This window comes from Equus quagga, chromosome 9, assembly GCF_021613505.1.
Source record: "Equus quagga isolate Etosha38 chromosome 9, UCLA_HA_Equagga_1.0, whole genome shotgun sequence".
NCBI classification, from domain to species: Eukaryota; Metazoa; Chordata; class Mammalia; order Perissodactyla; family Equidae; genus Equus; species Equus quagga.
In genome coordinates, this window is record NC_060275.1 from 104,209,236 (window position 1) to 104,233,698 (window position 24,463).

At 34.1% G+C, this 24,463-nt stretch overlaps 1 pseudogene; it reads left to right on the top strand.

Annotated features, from left to right (window-relative positions):
• Nucleotides 1-18,246: 18,246 nt before the first annotated feature.
• Nucleotides 18,247-19,289, top strand: LOC124244633 (UBX domain-containing protein 2A-like; annotated as a pseudogene).
• The last annotated feature ends 5,174 nt before the right edge of the window (nt 19,290-24,463 follow it).

Genomic DNA, 24,463 nt, shown 5'->3' on the forward strand with positions numbered 1-24,463 from the left:
GGGCTTAGCTCCAAGTCGTCGTTTTACCTTAGTTGTATTGATTTTCAAAATGAAGTTTCGTATTTTGTCATTTTTTATGAGGAAAAGTTAAAGATTTATGTCGTGTACCAAAAGAAATACAATCCCATTTCTCTTCAACTGCATTTTTCCATTGAATATTCTCAGTCGTCCAACTCTTCTAAATCCTTCATTTTAATTATATGCTTCTTCAATAGTAGCCCTGTCACCTCCCTGCACAAACCATTTCTTGAAATAGTTACCTGTAAACATTGGTTCCATTTCCTCGTCTACTTACTTCTCTTTTCTTAAACCAAAACAATCAGTTTTCTACCCATAATTTCTCTGAAATAGCATTTCTAAAATCATTGATTTTTCCATTTGGAAAGCTAGTAATCAATATCATTTTATTGGCCATCTCAGTGTTTACTGCCCTTGTTGACTCTTGAAACAATTCTGTGACATCACATTCTTAGCTTTCTCTTAACACTCATTCACTCTTTCTTGATCTCTTTTCAGCCTTAGTCCACTTTACATGGTCAGTTTTTCGGGGTATAAGTTTTACTGTTTTATTTCTACCTAGCAAAGCTCCTTTACTGTTCCAACACCATTAATTACCTGTGTAAAGATAATGCACAAACTTCTGTATCTGAAATTACAAATCTATAGCTTTGCTTACATGCATACTTCAAAGGAACCTCATAGGTACCTAAAGCTGAGTTTAGAGTCTTCCTCCTGTAAAGAATTTTATTTTCCAGTTTTGCCTGCATTCTCTATCCAAGTGAACATAACCAGTATTCAACCAAATATCCCAATCCAGTGACAAAGAGTAACCTTTGATAACTCTGTCTCTCTAATTTGTAATTCTCTGCTACATACTTTCCATTTTAGATCTTAAATGTTTCCTACATTAGTACATAGATGTCCACCTCCAAACCACTTATTTGGGGCAATCGTTAGCTCTCAACGCGTGCACTGTAGCTGCATTTTCATTTCCTTCCCTCCAAACCTCTTGTCCCTCTCAACTCTTCTTCACTCAACAATGAGTATTTTATTTTTAAAATGCAGTTATGATAATAAAAAATGTTCTCTTATTATTCACTTAAGTCTCCATTACTTTTAGGATAAAGAAGAAAATAACTTAAAAGACTCTACAACATCTGGGACTGGCTCATTGTTCCCATCTCCAGTACAACAGAACAACACCTGGCTATCTGTGATGTACTTACACTGGCCTTCCGTTTTACACATACGTTCTCACATACAGATAACACTCTTTTGTCCCCTTCTCACCTCTGTCCTTCTAAACTCAAATTTTGTTCTTCTTTGATGCATCTGATGAAGTAATATTTCACATGATATATTCTCTAGCACTGTGCACATCTCTATCGTAACTTTCTGAGAATCGTATAACACAGTTTTGGATACATTCATGTAATTCTGCCATTCTTTTCTCTTTTCCTTCTAAACCTATACACTCCTGAGACCTGGTGTTTCTTGTAATATGAGATATGGACTCCTAGTGTGTGGTATGGTCTCTGGAATCATAGTCCAAAATAAGTTATTTGTCGAGTTTATTAATTTCTGGCAATTAAATTCCTCTAGAGTACAATTCTAAGCACGTTTCTGGCTTTATATACTATTATTCCCCTACGTTTGTTCACTTTAGAATAATACTTTATGACTTGTTCTTTCTGAACATATTTCTTACTTTTTCCCATTTTCCCCTACATTCCATGCTATTTTCTGACTGCACTGTCCTCTCACCCGACTCTCTATCTTTTGAAATTGTACACAAATTTGAAAGCCCACCTTGAATGCTATCTCCTCACTATAATATTTACTTCCTTTTAGTTTCCCAATTTTAAAAAATCTCTTCAAAGGCACTTACAGTCTGTGTTGTATTATGGTAATTTGTACATTTTTCTTATTTTCTTGTATACCCCAAGGGGAATGCAAGCTCCTTGAGTGGAAGGACAGTGTTTCCTTTTGCTTCCTATCGTTGCAGTATCTGACTCAGTGCTTTGACGATTAAAATCAATTATTTTCATTTACTAAGTTGCAATGTTCAAGGTCACCAAAGAAAGGCAAATATCAGAATCCAGGTCACCTCACACCATCATATGAAATAAATCTTACAAGAAAATTTGTTGGCAATACAATGAACAGACTCTAACCTAAAACTCAGCTTCAAGTGGAAGTGAAAATTAGGGGTCCATGACAATTATAATTTGTTAGCTCTTAAAGTTTATTTTTCAATTAAATTTTTAAAAGTCTAAATTCATTATCATCTATGAGGCTTTGATTTAGCCATCTGCCTAATACTTCTCCCCATGGTTGTAATCTTGGGACATTACATAACGCATTCTTTGTTCGACTAAATAATTTTAAGTGATGCTACTCTTTAAAATCAAAGACTTAAAGCAAATCCTTAAAATGTCAAAGCAGTGTACAAAATGGCAGTATTAATGCTTCTCACATTTTGCTTATAGTTCCTAGCCATATGTAATGATGCATTTATTGATTTAAATTTTCTATGAATATCAAGATTAATTATTTCTAAAGTTGCCTGGATAAAGATATATACTGTGGTCAATAAATTTTGATGTTCATTTTAGAAAGTCAATATCTACTTATAAATTATGTAATTTTCATGATATCTATAACTGAAAAAGCAATTCCTTCTTTCAACTGAAAATACACTTTAAAGATTCTTGTATTTGAGAAAGATAGCTTGGAAAATATAACTGTAATGTGCTGAAATAAACAAACTGTTTTATTAATATCTTTTATTTTACTGCTAATGCTCTTTTCTTGAATCACTAAATTTTTATTATTAGGGGAATGTCTAGGAAAGGGTAGAATTGATTCAAACAGTATTTAAAAAATCAAATATATAAGAGTTCTCGTACATAAGGCAAAATATTATTAGCAGAAAGAAAGGATGGGGAAGAGGATGCAAGATGATAATACAAAATACATGGAAGCTTTGTTCTCTTTGTAGCACCTGACTCCCCAGTAGGTAGCAAGATACCCCATTTATACACAAAGATGTACTTCCCGGGGAGTGAAAGAAGGTCTCCGAGGTCAAAATAAAATTGAAATTTTATGAAATGTGAACATGAAATGATAGGAATACTACTATTATGGACTGAATTTTGCGTCCCCCAAATTCATATAGTGAAATCTTAACCCCAAATGTGGTGGTAATTAGAGATGAGACCTTTGGGAGATAATTGGTTTAGATGAGGTAATTAAGGTGGGGTCCTTATGATGGGATCTGTGTCCTTGAAAGAAGAGATACCAGGGAACTTGCTCTCTCACTTGCTAGCCACTGCAGGAAGACACAGCATGAGGGTGGCCATCTGCAAGCCGGAAAGGGAGATCTCACAGGAAACCAGCCACGATGGCAACTTGATGTTAGACTTCTAGCCTCCAGGACTAGGAGAAAATGAATTTCTGTTGTTTAAGCCACCCAGTCTGCGATATTTGTTAAGGCGGCCTGAAATGACTAATATAACTACTAAAAGTCACAGACAAAAATCAGACGTAATTTTTATACCACCAAAGTAGTCCAAACTGGGTAGTTCTGAAATTTGTCATTACAAGATGCTTACCAATGGAGAAATAATTTAAATTTCACAAGTGATCTTTCAAGAAAAGACTCTTAAATTCAAAACTAAACATTAGCCGTAGTAATCAAACATCTTTTATTCTCAGGGTATTATTTTGATTGTGAGTTTCTTAAAGAGTGTACCCCAAAGTTAAATTTATGCAATGCCATCATGCTACAGCAACATTTCAATTTCTTTGGAGCCATGAGATTCACCCTCATACCTTGGTAGAATTTTTCAGACTAAAAGTGACCAACTAGGCAGTTGTATTATTGGGAATATTTCAAATGCTGACTACTTAGATCAGAGCTCATATAAGTGTATAGCTGGAAGAGATTACTATGTTCTCTTCCTTTATATTTTACAGGTGAGAAAGCAGTGATTCAAAATCATTTATAAACTGATTTACAGATCCAGGAGAGGTAATCAGGTATTCTAAAATCCCATTAATTATCTCTGTAGTATTTGTTTATGTATTATTTTAGATACATTTTAATATTCCTAAATCATTGCTATCTAAAAATCAAATGTGTATATGAAACAGCCATACAATCTTTTACAAATGAAAACAAAAATGAAGTGTATTCATTTGATCACAAAAATGTGGACTTTTTTTTGAAACAAAGGTAAAGTACTAGTTTGGTTTTATCAGTATTCTATTGTTTGAACTAAGCATTCTGCTGATTATCTAATTGACAAGTGACAACGTATTTTAAACTAACATTATGATAACATTTGCAAATGTGATTGAAACTGTGAAAACATTATGCACACTATTAACTACCTAGTGATTTTGAATTACATATAATACATTATCTGGTAGTTAATAATACAATCAACACCAATGAAAAGCATTACTTATAAAATTTAGGTTCCTGGAACATAGAAGGATTTACACATGTTTTAAATAAGTAAATAAAGCAATAAGTAAAATACTTGCCCCTTTTAAAGTTTTTCTTTGTGTTCATGAGCAAAAATAATGTGTTAATAAAAGATATTTTATGCACATATTTTGAAAAATACAGAAATGTAAGCATAAATTATTCATTTTAAATTTTTTCATTATGAATGTAATTTGTTCATTGAAATTTAATGTATTTCCAGGCATTTGAGATCAATATTTGTTAATTAGAGTCTCTACTCTTCCACAGACAATACATAATGAGTGTGGCTATTTAAAAGTAAATTCTCATGAGAAAAAGACCTCATGGCATAATTATGACAGAAAAAATGTAAGAAAATCTAAGATAACAAAAATTTATATTGAATTTTAACAATGTATACCTGTATCAATACTTAGTCCTTATTCAGATATCTTTTTGATATACTCAGTTTCTTGATATTTTATTCTTCTACTTGTATATATCATCCCAACATAAAGCACAAAAGCAAAATCTGTTCTTGAATTTAATTTTAATACTCTGTAGCCATTATATGAATTTGAGTGTTGGCAAGCAGTTCCAGCAAATAAATAAAAACCTTCAAATGTTTCAACACTTACAGTCATAAAAATGTTGTGTTTTAAAATGAAAAGGGGCCAGCCCTGTGGCCAAGTGGCTAACATTCTGCACGCTCCACTTTGGCAGCCCAAGTTCATATCCTGGGCACAGACCTATTCCACTCATCAACCATGCTGTGGAGGCATCCCACATACAAAGTAGAGGAAGATTGGCACAGATGTTAGCTCAGGGCTAATCTTCCTCAAGCCAAAAACTAAAAGGAAGATTGGCAATGGATGTTAGCTCATGGTGAATCTTGCTCATCAAAAAAAAAAAAAAAAGAAAGAAAGAAAGAAATTTCATTACCACTGATAAGTGCAGAGCTTTAAAGAGGCCATATAGCAAGTTGGATAAAATCATGCATTTTTGAAAGAAACTTCCTAGATTTAAGTCCTAGCTCTACTACTGATTAGTTTTTTAATATTAAGGAAATTATTAATTATTTCCATTTCTTACTTTGCTTATTTAAATTTAGAGATCATCATAATACCTACTGTATCAGCGAAGGCTGACTAATGGAAATAAAACTTCAATGAATTGTGGGAAAAATGATTTATCTGAGGAACTAAAGCTTGCACATTTGTGAAAGGAGATGGGAAAATGAATGTCAGAACGCAGGTAAGAGAGATTCAACTGAGTCATTACCTTGTCACTCTGAGAAGCCAAGCACATATTCACCTACAGAAGTGGAAGTGTGAAGAGGGAGCTACTAGAGGACAGAGTGAGAGTGTGTTGCCTCTGTAAGTCTATATCCAAAGCCCAGTGGTGGACCAGGACTTCTTGTATAGTAGGGAAAACAGTCAAACGGAAGAGCTGGACACTGAGTTGTGGGGACAATAGGACAAGCTGAAAACTTTTGGGTACCTCAGCATCTAGCATCCCATCTAACTATAGCAACATTTAGTGAGTAATGGCCAATTTCACACTTCATCCCATACCTTGTTCCTGTTTTGGTGAACTCTAACCAGGAATAGACAGGAAATTGGATTCTGGAAGACTTGGTTTCTAGTTTAACCAAGTTTACGATAGGATAATCGGATACAACTTCTCTATTGGATCTGTGAGGAGTACATGAGTTAATATATGTAAAGACATTATACAAACTCTTCCTTCTGTGTATGGAAGATTAAATACTACAGTGATTATATCCCCCTCTACCATCACCACATACAACTAGGAATCTGAACACCAGTATGAGAGAAGTTAGCAGACATTGGAAAACAGCAGCACAGGACTGTAATACCTGAGGGAAACGAAACAGGAGAGACCCTATGATTGTCCCTGCTTACTCTCTACATGCAATTCCAGGACTGAAGGAAGGGAAAGAGAACTCAAAGAGATTTGGTGGATTTGAAGAGTCAAAGATCAGATGTTCAGGATGTCGAGGTAGCCAGAATTGCAGAGTGTAATACCAGATAAAAGGGAGCTGCACAGAGAAATCTTTCGAGATCTTCTAGAGGGTCTCTTTGAATCTTTAGATGAATGCTGATCTGTGCATTCATAGAGAGAAATTCGAAGAGGCACTGGAAAACAGTAAGCTAAGAAACTTCTGGAGCTTACATGGAATGTGAATAGTATCTGTTCTCATCAGCCAAACTGGAAAGACGTCATAATACATGGGCCATGAGAGAGAATCCTCAGAAGGGCATCACTTTATTAACAGGGTCAAATCAGCCTTGTGTAAAGGCTAGTCTGGATTCACTTTAATAAAGGTTAAAAGTGAATCTCAAAGGACTAAACTGATTCAAAATAATTTAAATGCACACCTTAAAAGAAAAGGTCCAGAACTCTTTAAAGAAATATAATTCAGAACCCAAGAATTAAATTCATAACTGGCATCCAATTAAAAACAATTAGTTACAGAAATGACAGAGTTAATGGAAGTGGAAGACAAAATCATTAAATATGTTCAATATGCTTAATAATGTAAAAGGAAATGTGTCCATGATGAGAAGAGCCATAGAAGATACAAAAATAATCTATATGTAATCATCAGAGATGAAAAATACTGTATCTTAAATGAAAAATACACTGGATAGAATTATCAAAAAATTAGACAGCAGAAGGAAAGATCATTGAACATGAAATCGTAGCAATAGACACTATCCAAAATGAAGCAGAGAGAGAAAGAAAATATAGAAAAAATGAAAAGCAACAGTGACTTAAAGAATAATATCAAGTGGCCTAAAATATATGCTATTATTGTTGTAACTAAATATTTGTAAGAATAATGGCTAAAATATTTCAAAATATTTTAAACCCACACACCTACAGGTCCAAGAAATTAAATGAACTTCAATCACAATAGACATAAGAAACCCAAAAAAGGATTATTTAGTGGTGAAGATGAGATCTTAAAAGCACCTAAAGAAAAATGCACCAGATGTACAGGGGAACAAAAATAAGTGAAACAGAGACATCTTATCAGAAACCTATGCATGTCACACAACAAATACAATGACAATATTAACGTACTGTGGGAAAAATAAGTCAGCCTAGGGTTCTAAACACAGAGAAAATGTATTACAAAAATGAAGGGAAAATAAAGAGTTTTTCAGGGAGAAAAGATCAGAATTCATTACCCATGAATCTGCCCAAAAGAAGTATAAAAGTAAGTCTAAAGGTAGAATGAAATTAGATAGATAAAAATGAGTGAGAAGTGTCAGAAAAAGTAAATACATGTGTAGATATAAAAGATGAGGCTTTCACCTTGTTTTATTTATCTTTAAAAGATAATTTACTCTCTAAAGAAAAAATAGTGCTCTATGAGATTTATGTTCAAGTAAAATGTTTGACAACAGTAATAAAAATGGAAAAATTGAAGTGCACTTTCGTACTGTTCATACATTATAAGTGAGGTAGTACAATATAATCTGAAGGTAGAATCTGATATTAAAGATGTATATTTCAAACCATAAAGCAATCATTAAGAAAGAACAATAGAACAAAAATATGTAGCTAGCAAATCAATAGGAGATAAGATGTAATGACACAAAAGAAAATCCAGAGAAGGCATGAAACAAGCAAAAATCAGAACAGAGAACAGATGGGAAAAGAGAAAATACACAACAAAATGTCAGATTTAAATCATTTCAAAAATTACAAGAAATATAAATGATCTAATCACACTAATTAAAACTTATAGAGTATAAATCTAGATGATAAAAACCAAAATATTCATCCTATAGATATACCACATTAAGTACAAAATCACAAATAGATTAAAAATTGAAGAATCTTTAAAAAAAAATAAGACATTCTGGGGCCGGCCCCATGGTGGAGTAGTTAAGTTCACACACTGTGCTTTAGCGGCCCAGGGTTTCATGGGTTGAGATCCTGGGCACAGACATGGCACCACTGATCAGGCCATGTTGAGGCAACGTCCCACATGCCACAACTAGAAGGACCCACAACTAAAATATACAACTACATACTGGGGGAAGTAGGGGAGGAAAAGCAGGAAAAAAAGATGATTGGCAACAGTTGTTAGCTCTGGTGCCAATCTTTAAAAAAACCATACCATCGAAACTTAAAAAGAATCTGGAGCAGCTAGATCAATATCAATGACAGAGCAAGGATGTCCACACTTCAGTTTTTATTTAACATTTTACTAGAGATCCTAGGCAGTACAAGAAAGCTAGATAAAGAAATAAAAATAGACACATTTTAAGGGCAATAGAAAGTTCATCTTTATTTGCAAAAGGAAAAATTGCATACAGATAAATGGTGAAGAAATAAACAAAAATAACCTAGATTTATATATATCTTCAGTATAGTTGTAGGCTAAATGGGATACATATTTATATACAAATTTGTTATATTTGTATACATCAGCCACAAAGAATTGAAATATGGAATTTAAGATGACAGCAAAACAAAGATAAAAGGATCAGAATAGGCTACATAATTTGGTAAAAAATGAATATAGTTTGAGGGTATAAATGACCTGCCTTTAAGAATTATTATACAGCCATAGAAAACAACAGGTTAGTATGAGCATAAGAACAAATGTATAGATCAATTGAACCAAAAAGACAGAAGAGAAATAAATGCATACATAAGGATCAACTTGAGCTGGGAAAAAGTACAAGGCAGGTCAAAGGGGGAAAAGAGAATCTTTTCAACAAATGCCTCTGGTACAATTGGAAATCCAATTACAATGGGAAATCTATACCTTCCATTCAATTTCGTTATGAATCTAAAACTTCTCTAAAAAATAAAGTCTATTAAAAAGAAGAAAGAATACATACATATTAAAAAAAATTATTTGACCCATACCTCATGTACTTCTCACTATATATAAAAATTAAGTCAAGATGAATAATAAACGTAAAAGTAGACCTAAAATTAAAGTTCAAAATAAACTTCTAGAAATAAAAATTAGTGGAAAATGTTTGTGATCATTGGTTAGGTAAAAATTTCTTAGATATGACATAATAACACCAATCTCAAAGGAAACAATTGAAATTTTCACTTTTTCTAAATTAAAAAATAAGATTTCTGATCACCACAAGACACTTCAAAAAAATTTTAGGAGCCGGCCCAATGGCCAAGTGGTTTAAGTTGCATGTACTCCGCTTTGGTAGCCTAGATTCGTAGGTTCAATCCCTTGTGTGGACCTACTCTGCTCATCAGTCATGCTGTTGAGGCATCCCACATACAAGAAAGTAGAGGAAGATTGGCACAGATGTTAGCTCAGGGCAAATCTTCCTCACCAAAAAAAAAAAAAAAAAATTTAAAGCAAGCCTCAGACTGGGAAAAATATTTGCAAAATGTATATATGACAAAAGACTTTATTGTAGACTATATAAACAATTCTTACAGATCAAAAATAAGCACACAAAAACCCTGACAAATTTAATAGACAACAAATGTAAGCAAACGTTTGTCCAGCAAAGATATACACATTGCATAAAAGAATATGAAAAGATGTTCAACATAATTTTCATCAAAGAAATGAAAATTAAAATCATAATAAGACTTTACTACAAATTCAACAAAATGATTAACATTACAAACACAATACTAAGGGGCCAGGTTCGTGGAAGAGTGATTAAGTTCGTGTGCTCTGCTTTGGCAGCCCAGGGTTTCACCAGTTCCAATCCTGGGTGCTGACATGGCACCACTCATCAGGCCATGCTGAGGCAGCATCCCACATAGCACAAGAAGAAGGACCTAAAACTAGAATATGCAACTTTAGGGAGATGTCTTGGGGAGAAAAAGAAGAAAAAAGGAGATTTGCAACAGATGTTAGTTCAGGGGCCAATCTTTAAAAAAAAGCAAACAAACACAGTACCAAGATCTTGAAAATATGTGGAACAACTGGAATTCACATTATTGCCAGTGGGAATATAAAATGGTATAACAACTTTGGGAAATCATTTGGCGGTTTCTTATATAGTTAAAGATTTACTTACCATGTTATGCACTATTACCACTCCTAGGTATTTACCCCAAACAAATGCAAGCATGTCCAACCAAGAGCTTGTACACAGATTTATTCATAGTAATTCCTGTTTCCATACATGAAAAAGCCCATATACTCATCAATATCAGAATGCACAAATCCAGTTGTGTTGTATCCATGAAATAGAATATTACTTAGCAATAGAAACTAATGGACTACAGTCACGCATCACTTAATTAGGGAGATGAGTTCTGAGAAATACTCCATTAGGTGATTTTGTCATTGTCCAAACATTGTTGAATGTACTTAAGGGTAACAAAATTTGCCACCCCACAATGTATCTCTTTAATGTAAGGATTATTTTATGCTGATTATTTTTAAGGAAAAGTCTCAGTTTTTCTTATTATCTCCCCCTTAACTACCTAAAAAATTCAGATTAAAAACCTGTCTCAGGAAGCCAGCTATCACCTTAGTATAGCATGAATTGGTGGTGGACAGGCAGGAACCTAGAAAAGCCTGTTTGTTGGGCTCCCCTCTGTGTTCTTCTGTTTCTGTGTAGCCAAACAAATACTTCTCTTCCAATCGTTTACTCCTTTCACCTACCTATGAACTACCTTCATTTCCTTTGAAGTACTTGATTCTCTCCACCCCCAACATCTTCTTTTGTCTTTAGCTGAAGATGATATTTAAGGTCAGGGCTTCAGCCATTTTTGCAAGTTACTTGGTTTTCCTGGGTTTCTCTCATGTAGACATATTACTAAACTTTTATTTGTTTTTCTCCTGTTAATCTGTCTCAAGCAACTTAATTCTTAGACCAGCCAGAAGAACCTAGAAGGGTAGAGGAAAATTTCTTCTTCCCCTACAGTGCTTACACAAACTTAGATTGTATTGCATACTACATACCTAGGTTATATGGTACTAATCTTATGTGATCACTGTTGCATATGCCATCAGTCATTGACTGAAATGTCATTATGTTGCATTTGACTGTACTGAGGCATACTGACAAATCTGGAATCTCAAAATCATGATGGTAAAGGGAAAAAGGCAAGCATAAAAGTATCTACTTTATTGTTTATGTGAAACTCTAGAAAAAGGAAAACTATGGAGACACAATAAAATCAGTGGTTGCCAGAGGCTGGGTACTGGGGAGAAAATTAACCACAAAGTGGTCACTAGGTTTGTGGTCATCTCTTACAGGATCTCTTGGAAATTTCTGAGAATATTTTAATAAGAAATTAAGGAAAGCTAATACTATTGAGAGTTTGCAATGTGCTGAGCACTCTATATTGCTTTATATTCAATATCTCACTCTTAACAACAGCTATATGCAATATATACTTTACAGTTGCCATTTTACAGAAAAGGCCAAGAAATTGAGAAGTTAGATAGTATACCCAATGGTATATACTAGTCCACTGTGGACCTGCTCATTCCATTCAAACAATATTTGCTAAGTACCTACACATCAGGTAATCTCTTATAAAATAAAACTGTGAATAATATGAAAAAAAAATGAAATATAAAAATGAATATGGTAAATACAGTGTTTGCACAATTAAAAAGAATGGATCAGGGCTGGCTGGGTGGCGCAACAGTTAAGTGTGCATGTTCCACTTTGGTGGCCCAGGGTTTGCTGATTTGGATCCCGGGTGCAGACATGGCACCACTTGGCAATCCATGCTGTGGCAGGTGTCCCACATATAAAGTATAAGAAGATGGGCGCAGATGTTAGCTCAGGGCCAGTCTTCCTCAGGAAAAAGAGGAGGATTGGTGGCAGACGTTAGCTCAGGGCTAATCTGCCTCAAAGAAAAATAAAAGAATGAATCAAAATAAACTCTGATTCACATGACAAAGTTGATTACAAAGACAAAAATATCCTGAGATATTCTTACCTGGAATTTCATATAAAAATGCTTTCCTTTGGAAGAAAATTACTATCTTTTCTTTAGATCTGATCTTTTTAAATGAAACAAAATCATTTCATGTTCCATAGTATATAACTCAAGAGAAATCCGAGATAAATGACTCCAAGATTTTCTTAAATCCCCTGGGGTCTTATCAAAATTGACATTTAATACAACCTTCTGGGCTCTGACACTAGCAATGCAGTATGATCACACGGAATGTGAGCAGGATTTTTGCTGGGTATCGATATTGAAATAAACTCATTGCAATCTAAGTCTACCCTAAACTAATCTCAAATGATTTTTGGAAAATGTAAAAAAAATTTATTATTTCTGAAAGGACAAGATATATATTAGAGCACAGAAGAATGCAATCTCTAAGATTAGATATTATCATATCTTAATCATTTCTTTACAAGTTTTCAAGACTTGCAAGTAAGAATAAAAAGATTACAAGTTGCATTCTACAAATAATTTGTGTGCTAAATAGTTATTACAATGAAGTAGCTTACTTGTTTAGTAGAGTAGAATTACAGGCCAATGATTTAAGCAGGATTCCTCTTTACTGCCATAGGGATATTATGTAATTCAAATTCATGTCCTAGCTGTACCAATCAATTAAGACATAAATTAATAAGATATGGCCCAATCATATCTTGCAAGGCTCTGTCTGCATGCTGAGACTTTGCTACTGAAGAATTTAAATGACTTATTTTCATGAAGAGATTTAACTTTTGTGTGTGTGTGTGAGGAAGATCAGCCCTGAGTTAACCTCTGTTGTCAGTCTTCCTCTATTTTATGTGAGATGCCACCACAGCATGGCTTAATGATCAGTGCTAGGTCCACACCCAGGATCCGGCCTGTGAACCCCAGGCTGCTGAAGGAGAGAGCATGAACTTAACCACTACACCACCAGACTGGCCCTGAGATTTAGCTTTGTAAGAGGTATATCTGCTAGCCTTGTACAGGATGGTTTGGAAAGGAGATGATAGACTAAAGCCATGTGGATCAGTTAGCACGCAACTGAAATCATGCAGATGTGAGGTGAGGAAAGAGGAAAGAAAGATAAAAGTAATGGATAGCCCATGGAGCTATATCAGAGGTAACATTTAATGCTATTGTTTGATGTTATATTAATCAAAGGAAAAATAATAATAATACACAGGATTTCTATTAAGATATTCATAAGGCAGACTCTCAGCCTTGGAAGACAAGTAAAACATTGAATAGGTGAGACAATCATGAAAGAACAAAACATGAGTTCTAGAATGTTTCAAGAAAAAGACTTATAGACTTTGATGAAAAGAAGACTGTGGGGGATTAAATTTAGTGGACTGTGAAGATCAAATTGAAAACATGAAGTATGAGGTTTTGCTCAAAATGAGTGGAGTTTTTTTGTGAGAAAATGTTTCTTAACATAGATTTTTGCCCCAAGAACTTCAGATTAATGTTGTATATTCATGTATTAAGAGAGAGTTCAAGGAAATAGCCTCAAGATGACCTGTCAATTTTCAATAATTTTCTGTATTCCCTCTTCCTCAACTCTTAGTCTTTTTCTAGATTAACATAAATGCATAAGTAGTAGAAGAGTAAGTTCTGGGCTACTTAATAAAGTATACATAAAATATGTACATTAATATATGTATATGCCAATATATAATAATGGGCATGTTTCCAGAATATGTAAAGGGCATTCAGAAATAAATAAAAAGCAAGGCACTTTAAAGGAAGAATTGGCAAAAGATTCAAATAAGTGCTTAACAAAAATAGTACTCAAGTGACCCTAAACATATGAACGTCACCTCACCAGAAGGGCAGAGGAAAATACGCAATTTCTTGTATTGGAAGGGCATGGAGCAATTGGAGCTCTCATACACTGCTGTAGGGAATGTAAATTGATAAAATCACTTTACAGAGATGGTTGGTAGTACTTACTATAGCTAACCTACTCATACCTTTAACCAAAGTACATACTTCTGTGTATGTTCCCACCATATATGTTCAGCCAAATACATCAAAACGTCTATTAATAGCAGCAACGTTTGTAACAGCTAACGTCTGGAAAGCATCCAAATGTTTATCTGCAGTAGAACTGATTAACAAATTGTGATATGTCCATGCAATGGAATCCTATACAGCAATGAAAATGGACAAGCTACAACCAAATGCAACAATATGGATGAATAGCATATGCAAATTGAGGAAAGTAAGCTAGACAGAAATTATACATGTTGGAAGATCCTTTTTATATTTAAGTGCAAAAGCAGGAAAAAAATATATGATTTTAGATGTCAGGATTGTTATTATTCTTTTTGTGGGGAGAGGCAGTTGTAATCACCAGCAAAAAGAAGATCTGCAGAAGGCTTTTGGGAGCTGTAATTTTCTTTTTCTTCCTGTAGGTCCTTGTTACATGGGTTTGTTTATGTTCTCTAAATGCATCACCAGTGCAATTTTGATTATATACCATTCTAGATTTAGGTTATAAATTTAATAAAAATTTTAGTATTACAAAATAACCTGATAAATACTCTTAGAAGATTTGAGAAGCTATGTAACATATAGTGGTAAGTCTGGAACTGCTAAGCATGGATTGAAAATATGCATGTTTCACTAAAACCCATGAATAACTTACTATTACCTCTGCAAATCGAAGAAATGAAAGTGTAATTATTAGTTCTCCTTGAAAGAACACTTACAAATTACTATTATTTGAAATAAGCCTGTAGCTGAAAAGATTGTCATTTTCATTATTACAGGTAGCATAACTACTTTGAGGTTTTTTGCAAAACTGCTATAAATATTCAAAGTCATCTGTTTATCATCCATTTAGTCAAGCATTTTGGCTCTGCAAAGTCAAAAAGGACACTCTCTTCTTAAGTGCCCTAATACTGGCCCTTAAAACCTAAGTTATTTCTGTTCTTTAGTTTGAATTCAAAGTTTAATGATCCATACTTTAACCATCTACTTTAATAATAATAAAGAAGACGTTGTAGGATCTGAAAAAAAAACTAGGCTAAAGTCCTCTTATAAAGACTTCTAATTACCCCACATTGTCACAGAATGAATATCCATTACCAATAGATTACCCCCCAGCCCCAGGAAATATCTGAGATTAACTGGAAACTCCTTGGGAAAAAGTACGTGAAGTCCCAAAAGTGTTTCTTTGTAATAAATGATGACAAAAAAGGTGGAGAAATGAAGGATCTAGGGAGAAGGTGGAACTGTTTGCACACCCGTGTGTCTGTTGGTACATGCCTACAAGAAATGTTTTCTCAGACAGAAAACAATTCTGCGTTTGTTCTTCTGTCTCTCTATATTATAGCTCTTTGGAGATACATAACCTGATTGACTTGACCAAGAATAGTCACATGCTAAATAGAGTGGGCTTCTAATTTATCAAATTCTGATTGTTTTTTGCATGAAACTGAGCCAAACATCTGTATTTTTATGCGACTATGAGGTAGAATGAGAACAAAACTGTGGCTAAAACACCCATTAGCAAAGGTGCAAGCCAGGCAAATTTTATATGTTAGCACCATACATCTTTCTAAAATTATGTTTTAAAATTGAAAGTGAGATTTCTTTTTTTTCGCATAAAACATAGCAGCAAGAAAACTTCATCACTTTAAAAATGAGGACAGGCTTATCTTCAGCACAACAGTAAGCTCAAAATGCTATCTGGTGAAAAAAAATTCCAGCTGGTAACATGTCTTTCTGAGAAGGGATAAGACAGGTAGAGTGTTTCCCCTAAGACATAACAATGGGAAATAGACTTAGCTACCATAAAATTAAGTTAGATGAAAACAGCTTATATTTTAATGAATTATCAAATGCCAATCATGGGCTAGCATGATAACTTGAATTCCTTGAAAACCCCAGACATAAGAGAAGACTTTCCTCCACTTGTCAACACTTTTCACCTGTCAAGTACTCCTGAGAGGGACTAAGAACAGAGAGGATGGAAATACCAACTGTGCAGGATGCACGGCCTGCCAGTCAGTGAGAGTGGAGGAGAACGTAAAGCAACCTGCCTATTTACCAAGCCCTGCATGACTACAAGGTCGTAGTTGGCTGTCCAGAGCAGTGTGCTGGAAAACCATCCACCAGCGCCCTGGGCCTTGATGTGATGAGAGAAGCTCTCTGCTCCTGGGGGAGAAAACGCAAACTCATCTGCCTCAGGTCCCTCACTGCCCATGACGCAAAAACTATCTGTCATGGGGGGAAAGACAGAAAAAATGAGCAGTATCCCCAAACCTATACGTCAATAAAAGGCCAAGCCTGGCTACTACTGGGAGGCGGGCAGAAAGACTCTGCACTGACCGAAGACGAAAGCTCTCTGCTGCTATGGGGAGTATAGAAAATTTACCTATCACAGACTCTTTAAATTCTTGGCATTAAGCTATCTGCCCCTAAAGACTGAGGAGCAAGCACACCCATCTCTGGCTGTGCACTGCTATGAGGCAAACACTTGCCACAATTCAGAGGGTACCCAGACAATTTCTTTTGGTTCAGGAGCTTGCACTGAGTAGGAGGAAGTGATTGTTTGCCATGGAGGGGTAGGAATGCTGAGAAAGCCCAAGACTTGAGACTCAAGGATACAGGGCCAGCTTCAGGTTGCACTGGAAGCAGGGAAACTAAAACATCTTTTCCCTACTGTGAGTCTTACATTAAGTAGCAAGCAACGCCCTACTGCCAGAGAAGAACAAAAGCAGAGGGAGGAACTCATCTTCACAAAGTCTTCCTGGGCCTGCTAAAAGCTGACAGTGGGGCAAGAAAACACGGAGAGAAAACCTCGAGCATTCCAGCCTTCATACTAAGCAGAAAGCAGCAGCAGTCCATCACTAGAGGATTTTCAAATCTATGGTTCACTGAACATAAATGAAGTAACCAAAAAATCCAAACCCCATGCTACTCCAAAATAGATTGACATGGTATGGCCAGAATAGACAAAACAGAGGAAAGAATTAGTAAAATTGAAGATGTGACAATAGAAATTATCTTAAGCACAAAAAGTGAGAAAAAAAGAAATGGATAATTTAAAACCCATGGAATAATATCAAAACATTGAAATACACAAGTAGTGGAGACCCAGAAGGAGAAAAAAAAAAAGAAAGAATAGGTCACAACAAATATGTTAAGTGATTAGGTTGAGAATTTTATAAATGTTTGAAAACAAACCAAAAAAATCCCATGGTCCAAGAAATTTGGAGAATCTGAAGTGGCTTAAATACAAATAAAAACTCAGCCAGGTACACTGTAATCAAACTACTGAAAACTAAAGACAAGGAAAAATTTTAAAAGAAGCATGGGCCAATACAGACATGGAATGAATTGACAGTACAATGATAGCTGAATTCTCATAGAAACAATGGAAATCAGAAGACAGTGAAATTAAATATTTAAAGAGCTAAAAGAAAAACATCTGGAAGTCTATTTCCTATAAAACATAGTTTTAAAAATAGAGATAAACTAAATAACAGAAAAAAACTTAAGGAATTCATCTCCTGCAAAATTACACTACCAAAAAATGCTGAAAAACAGTTATATAGTTTGAAGCAGAACGATATAAAGAATAGAATAAATAGAATACTAAATAAAAGAACTTCTCAAACATTCCTATTTTTATACAAATATATCATTAAATTTTCTAAATTAAAGAAAAAAAAGAATAACAAGGGTTCAGGGCATCACATTCCCTGTGTCAGGGTTCCAGTGAAGTGGCTGTGGAGCCAGGTTGAGCAGGTTGAAAGCTGTAGCAGGGACTCAGGTCCCCTGAAGAAATTGAAGATGAGGCCATGGCTCCCAGAATAGGACAAAAGCGAATGAAAGATATAGATAATCTTGAAAGTATCAAGAATAAATGGGTTTGGGAGCCAGCCCTGATGATCTAGTGGATACAGTTCAGCACTCTCACCACTTTGGCGGCCTGGGTTCACGTTCATTTCCCAGCTGCGGAACCACATCACCTATCAGTTGCCACGCTGTGGCAGCAGCTCACATAGAAGAATTAAAAGGACTTACAAGTAGGATATGCAACCACACACTCAGGCTTTTAGGAGAAAAGGAACAAAAATAATGGATGGGTCTGAAAAAAGAATGGATCTGTGAAACAGGATCTGACAACCACTCTCTTAGTGATAATCTACAAACAAATTGAATATTTTGTTAACAGACATTGAAAGAAGCTCAGAAGATTGGTGCTAACTGCTTGTCATCCACGGAAAAGAACAGGTAAATGTCAGTATAAAAGATTATGGAAAAATGAATTCTAAGTGTCTAATGATTTCAGAAGTTATTCTGATGACTCAAGTCAGTGGTTTCTGAACTCCATCAAAAAGAGGAATTACCTTTAGAGTTACACGGGATTTTTGATTAAGAAGAGGTGGATATTAAAGTTGAAGATGAGGAAAATGAAGTAGGTATGTCAGTGAAGCCTATATTGCAGCCCTTCACAGGACAGGATCACAGACTGAAAAGCACCACACCAAAAATTTTTCTAAAGCAAAGAGTATTGAGGATGAGAATAAAGATACTCTGTCTGTTGTCCCACTAAATAGTCTGGAACACTTCACTAAAATACAAATCTTGTTAGCCAATTAGAAAAAGATCATCCAGAAATTTTATATTTCCCACAGGCATTTATAGCTATTCATGTCCCTCTAAACGCTGCTTGAGCTGCATCCTACAAATTTTGGGTAAGCCACATCAAAGACTTCATTGGAAAATACTAAGGATCTCAGAGAAGTTCTCCCTTCCTCTGGCAGCAGCATTTCCTTTCCTCAAGTTACTACATGAAACATTCACATTGGAAGAAGCAGATTTGCACAAGGCTGCAATCACCCGGAGACTCCAAAAAAAGAGCTAAACATTTTAGAGAACTTCCATTGCCTTAATTTTTAATAGACTAAGTGGAAAATTTGCAGGGAAATAATGATTGTAAGTGAACAAGCAGACAAAAATGGAGTAAAGTCATATTCACTGGACTTTTGGTCTAAGTCCTATTTTAGTTTCCAGATGAGATTGTTAAAAATAAATACAAATTAGCAGAGTAAAATATGACTGGAGCTGTGTTCCTGGAAACCAATGCATTTTCTCCAAAACATTGTTCAGAGGGAAGAATGTACTTATTTTCAAATACCAATTAATCAACATAAGGTATATTATAATAGCTACATAATCAAGAATCTTAATATTACATATATTAGCAAATATGTTTGAAGCATTATTCATTCAAGGAGTATCCATTACCTTCCCACACAGCAGTGATTTATTAAAATGTTAGCTGTCTCAGATTTCAAAACAGCAATATTTTTAAAACTTCTATATTGCAAGTTAAAAGCATCAGTCATTATTTTATTACTGAGATATAAGCAGCAGGCTGCAAGACTTTGTCTTCACCTTAACTATGCCTAAACTTCACAGCACATTCAATTTTTATTCTCTAATGTCAAGATATACTCAAATGTTAATTTGGCAACTGTCTCTAAGTATTTTAATTTAAGAATAAAATTTTGTAGTTTATTAAAATGTCAAAAAATAATAAAGAAACATAAGTATATTAGTATTCTAAGGATGCTATAACATAATACCAAACACTGAGTGGCTTAGACAACAGAAACTTCTTTTCTCACAATTCTGGAGGCTGGAAGTTCAAGACCAAGGTTCCAGCAGGGATGGTTTCTCCTGAGGCCTCTCTCCTTAGCTCGCACATGGCTGCCTTTTCAGCGTGTCCTCACATGGCCTTTCCTCTATGTGTGCACATCCTTGGTATCTCTTCATTTTCTTATAGGGACACTCATCATCTTAGATTAGGGTCCTACCCTAACAACCTCATTTAACACTGACTACCTCTTTAAAGGCTTTATCTCAAAATACTGTCATATCAGCGGTTAAGGCTTGAACACATGAGTTTTAGGGGGACACAATTCACACTATAACACGACTTGTTATAGCATATGTAGAAGTGAAATATACAAAAACAAAACAGGTTGGAAGATAACTTTTTTAGAAACATATTGTGATAGAATACTTAAGTTTTTATGAAACATTAAAATATTTTAAACAGAATGTTCAAAGTTGAAGATCAATATTGCATTCTCTACTGCAAAACACAAACATATACACATACATGCACATATGAGAGTTAAAAAGAAGGATGTAAGGCAAGGTAAAATAAAACGGTAGAAAAATTACTTGATTCCACCCACAATTTAAGGAGAGAACAGTGGAGGAACACGGCTGAGACAAGTCAAAAAAGGATGAGACAAGTCAAAATCAAAAAGCAGAATATTAGAACTGAATGCACACATATCAATAATTTACATTACATGTAAATAGACTAAGCACTCCAATTGAAGGGAGACATTGTAAGACTGGATAAAAAAAGCAAGATTCAACCATATGCCACTTACAAGAAACATTCTGTAAATATAAAGACACAAATAGGTTAAAAATGAGAGGATGCACATATGTTTACCGTGCATCAATTAAGCACAAAAAAGCTGTTGTTGATGTTCTTAAATGAAGAAAAGTTTAACTCAAGAATATAAGGAAGGTATTTAATATGCTTAAAAGGGTCAGTTAACTAAGAAGAGTCAATACTAAATTGTGTGCATCTTATGACAAAGCGTCCAAGAACATGATGAAAAGAAGCTAGAAAAAGAACAAGTAAGCTGATAGTAAGAAGAAAAAGGGAAAAAACCAATAACAGCATAAATCAATGATATAGAAGACAAACAAGAAAGAGAGAATCCATAAATGAAAGAATCACTAAAGTGAGAAGTTGTTTCTCCAGAAATATCAGTAAAATTCATGAACCCCTAGCAGAATGATGAAGAAAAAAGGAAAAGAAAAAAACATAGATTTCTGATATCAGGAATTAAAGAGGAGCCACCACTACATATGTCACAGATATTCAAATGATAACCAGTGGATATTTTGGGGAATTTTATGCCAACAAATTTGAATAAAAAATGGAAAAGAAAATTACCTTTAAAGACACAACCAGCATCCATCCAAGAAGAAAGGGCAACTTAAATATTCCTTTGTCTATCTAAACATTTGATTCATAAATAACTTCCTGCAGTATAACATCAGTTTTGGATTGCTTCATTGATTGGTTCAATCAGACAGTTAAGGAATAAAGAATACCAATCAAGTTTAAACTTTTTCAGAAAGTAGAGAAGGAGCAGAGACTTCCCAAGTCACTTCAGGAGGCCACTGCAACTCTGATAGCAAAACCAGACAATGATATTGCCAAAAGAAGAAAAAAGAAGGAAAATTACAGAACAGTATGTTTTATGAAAACAGATGCAAAGTCATTAAAATATTGGCAAATCAAATCTTTCATTACAAGAAAAAGAAAACACAGTGTCATCATGTGAGGTTTATACCAAGGCTGCAAGAATAGTTTTTCATCCAATATTACTGTTTCCTAACATTAATAGATTGAGAGAATATCATTTGATTATTTCAATGGATGCAGGGAAAGGATTGACAATGTAAAATGCCTATTTTTGATTAAATATCTCAGCAAGTTATGAACAGAAGGAGGTTTTCTCAATCTGATAAAGAACATCAATAAAAACTCCACAGCTAATTGATGTTAAGTTGGGAAATTAAACTAAACCAATAGATCGATTTCAGGAGTATTGACATCTTAATAATATTAAATCTCTTAATCCATAGATCTACTATATTTCTATAGCTATTTAAATCTTTAATTTATAGCATCAAAGATTTTATAGATTTTAAATTGTATTTTTTTAAATTTCAGTTTTAATTTTTATTAATATAAGGATATAATTTATTTTTGAATATTAATTTTATATCCTGAAACATAAATTCATTTATTATCTTATACTTTTCTTGTAAATTCTTCAGTTTTCTATGAATACAATCTTATCTTGTAAGAATTCAAAGAATTTTATTTCTTCCTTTTTAATAACTATGCCTTTCATTTCTTTTCCTTGTCTTATTTAACTAATACATCTAATACAAAATGAAATAAAGGTGAAGTGAATTGCCTAGGAAAGACCATGAGGAAAATTTCTAGGGTAATTAAAGTATTCTGTGTCTTGATAGACATTCATGAAGACTGATTGCATAGTACTGAATATCCGAGCATTTCACCTTACACAAAGTATACCTTGCTTTTCTAAATCTTCCATATGAAAAATTATAAGTGAATAGAACACAGAAATTTAATTTTTGAGTATTCTTTTGTATTTTGAAAGTATTTTTCAACTTCTTACTATTTCACTCTACATCATACATCTATTCCTTTCAAAAGAAATTGAATTCTTACTACTGTGATAGTTTGCATCATTGACACCAAGTCCTTACTTCCATGTATTCCTGACCTTTGACCTTGCGATGTAACCGTGTAGTGTTCTTATATTCTGATTCTACACTTGTCTATGTGCATTGCTTTGGCAAATAGAAGAAAGTGGAAGTTACAGTGTACCAGTTCTATGCCTAGTCCTCAAGAGGATCTGAGTGTTTGCCTTTGTTCTAGTTCATCTTTGTATTCCCGTCAGTACTTACACATGCTCTAAGTACTATAAGTACTTCAAAAATAAAAATATGCAAAATATTTTTTACAGACATTACCTAGAGAATTCTGATACTTCTTTCAATAAGACCATTTTCTAAAAGTCACTAGAAAAGTACTTTGGATTCACTGTTAATTGTGATATATATCTAAACATTAAATTAAAATCCAAAATCACCTGACATAAATAATAGAAAGTGTTTAAAGTCCCAATGATGCCAGGTAAGGTGAAAAGATTCTTTAAAATCTTATATTTAAATACAGTATTTATTTTATTAGGAAGCCCTGTACCATAATTGGCAATAAAGTTAAGAATTTTAAGATGATTTTATTAATCTATTGCCAATTTCTACCTCTTTCAGGAAATTTTACGTATCTGTGTTGTATTTCATATCATAGATTTATTTATTGTTTGTATATTCAACAGATTTTTGAGCATCTATTACATATGTGTCACCAATGCTATGTATTGGGACTTTTAATTAAAAGTATAAATGGCTTCTGGATTAATCGTCTTAAAATCTGTTTTCAAAAGGTCATTGTATTTTGGGAGGAGTAGAATAATGTTGCATACCTCTCAAATACAATAATATTAATATATAAAAACCTGTTAATTCTGCCCAGAAACTCCATTGAAATGTCTAAGAATCTAATCAATCCACTATCTTAAATTGAGAAATTGGTTTACTCTGGTAGTAATCTGTCACATATTTAATATTTTTTCATTGTATCATACAGAAATATTGTATACTAATAACTCCTACTTAACCATAATGCTTTTAAAAATGGATTAATACACATAAATATTTGAACATAGCAAAAATATTGTCTCTCATAGAGATTTCCTGTTACTAACACCATGTATACGTACACAAGTGATTGTGGCTGTGTTCTAATAAAACTCTATTTATGAAACAGTCCATAGGCAGGGCAAATATGGCCAGTAGGCAGGAATTTGGGGGCTATTCATCTAGAGTATATTACAAATAATTTTCTTTACTCAATTCTTTACAGACTGATACTTTTATATAATATAATTAAAGTGAAATACTGGAGAAATGGAATTAAAAATATTAAACACAAGCAAGGATTTGCAGTTTTAGGGTCGTCAGAAAATAAATTATTCTCCCCATTTGTTATTAACATATGTAAATGCTCACTCTCAGTTTCAAGCTATCGAGGCAGAGCCATGACAATTCATGGACCTGCACTGACCTGTGGACCATACTTTGTGAAGCTCTGCTCAGAGCAAAAGGCAGTGACACATCTCTCTAGTGGAAGTCTATTGTCCCTAGACAATGATGGACAGGTACTCTTCACGTTCTGGGTTGTTAGCCTTTTGTTTTGCCAAATATATATTTTTTAATGAAATCTGCTCACAAATTTAGCATGGTCTGCTCATTTTAAGGTAGTGAGTGTTTCATGATGGACTGATATGCATTGTTATTAAAAAACAGCCTTGCCCAGAAATTGCAGTTTATCTCTGT